The sequence below is a fragment of the Sceloporus occidentalis genome, unplaced genomic scaffold, assembly GCF_023333645.1.
Source record: "Sceloporus occidentalis isolate IW3139 unplaced genomic scaffold, rSceOcc1.0.p SCAF_131, whole genome shotgun sequence".
NCBI lineage: Eukaryota > Metazoa > Chordata > Lepidosauria > Squamata > Phrynosomatidae > Sceloporus > Sceloporus occidentalis.
The window spans coordinates 2227956-2229915 of record NW_028317111.1 but is presented as its reverse complement, the minus strand read 5'-3'; the positions used below and the strand labels follow the sequence as shown (position 1 = coordinate 2229915).

General features: G+C 41.3%; 1 non-coding gene across 1 annotated transcript; it reads left to right on the top strand.

The window, feature by feature from the left end:
• The first annotated feature begins 385 nt into the window (after positions 1–385).
• LOC149281504 (small nucleolar RNA SNORA35) lies at positions 386–515 on the top strand. The gene has a single exon (XR_016278045.1). It is a non-coding gene; the product is annotated as a small nucleolar RNA SNORA35 (small nucleolar RNA).
• The last annotated feature ends 1445 nt before the right edge of the window (positions 516–1960 follow it).

Sequence of the window (1960 nt, the reverse complement as noted above, 5' to 3'; positions counted from 1 at the left end):
ACAGTGATCTTGCATAGTGGCAATTGTTTTTGGGGTTTGTTTTTTTTTTACATATTTTTTTTACTTTTTTTAGTTGTTTTTTTTAGTTTTTATTATAGCCATTAACCCTTTCCTTCCCCACTATTTTTGCTGCAATTGTTACCATGCAGCGGTATACGGCTGAGGAGGCGTATGCCTTTTTGGCCACAGATTCTGAGGCCACTGATACAGCGTCAGATTTTGACGTTGGTCAGTTCACAGATACATCTAGTGATGTATCTGTGGCTGTTAGGACGCCTGCCACACGTAGTCGTGGCAGTGCACCAGAGGCATGGGTAGCGCCTAATAGGTACAAGCCAGCTATCCCTCCTTTTTCTGGAATTCCTGGCATCAACATTGATGTTATTTGCACTGTCAAGTGAACCCTGTGTCCATTCCGTGGCATGAGGGACCACTTAAGGTGCTAGATCAAATCCATTCTTGGAGATAGGCCAGGCTTTCTTGTAACCTGTCCCTACTGATAGTTGGGTACAAGCATTTTTCTTTACCCAGATGTAAAATTCCTACTGAATTTGAATTGCTCATGTTCCAAATGTGGCCCTTTTGCCCCCAAACAATCTGACAAACCCATGCATGTGGGGTATCAATGTACTCAGGAGATGTTGCTGAACACATATCGGGGTGTTGTGTGACAGCAACATATACCAGGAGCTGTAATTTCACACCTGAAGTACAAAGTATGTGAAAAAAACACCAAAAACAATTACTATCACAAACTTTGACAAGGGTTGGTGGTAGATATGGTGCATGGAAAGGGTTAAACTATCAGCATCTAAAATACCCTGGGGTGTCTAGTTTTCAAAAATATATGGTTTGGTGGGGTAAATTTAATTTGCTGGCTTCAAAGATGCCCCAAATACCACATAGAGACAGAATTACCAGATTCAGAGAAAAATGGTTTTGAATTAGCAAAACTCTACTTGTACTTATTGCCCCATAACGTGTAGAAGAAAGCAAAAAAACATAAAAACATTGGGTATTTCTAAACTCGGGACAAATAGTAGAATCTATTTAGCAGGTTTTTTCAGTAGTTTTTTATGATGAATAAAAGATTTTTCAAATAAAAGTGAGAAAATGTGTATTTTTTTCAATTTTTCGTCATATTTTATTATTTTTATTATAGGAAATTACATCATATGAAAAAAATATGGTGTCTGAAGAAAGCCCTTCTTGTCCTGAAAAAAACAATATATAACTTGTGTGGGTTTAGTAAATGGGTTAAGAGAAAACTACAGCTAAACACAAACACAGCAGAAACGATAAAAAAGCCATTGTCACGAAGGGTACAAAAAATAGAATCAGCCTTTGTCATGAAGGGGTTAATAGACATGCTGCCACTCTGTGCCCCCCCCCGAGATATGCTGCCACTGTCCTCCCTCCCACTGTCTGAGCCTATCAGAGAGTAGGATGCAGGTCCCCTGCACCACTGCAGGGGATCTGTATCCTAACCCTGCTGCCTGCCCGGCGCCCGGAACTGCATGTCCCGGGCGTCAGGCGGTAGACCCCGAATATAGGCCGCACCCCCACTTTAAAGACTTAAAGTGGGGGGAAAAAGTGCGGCCTATATTCGAGCCAATACGGTATATATCAACATATATATCCTTGTCTCCCCGGGTAGCGCTACCTGCATCAAGGGCCCCAACAGTGCACCAACACTGGGACATCTGGGTGGGAAGAACACCTACATTTGGGGTTGAAAGTTAATCAGTTATCTGTTATATATATTCTCAGGACTGTGCACCCACTGCCAGAACTGAACTGCATAGGCACGGCAGCTCAGTCCTTATATTATAATACCTGTTTATTTCAATATATTTTATATATATAATTTGCATTTCAGTTGTGTATTATTTTCTTGTGTGAAAGGGGCCATTTCTCAGTGGGTGGGTTCCCCTATTCAACAAACCACTGAGTGGAGGCA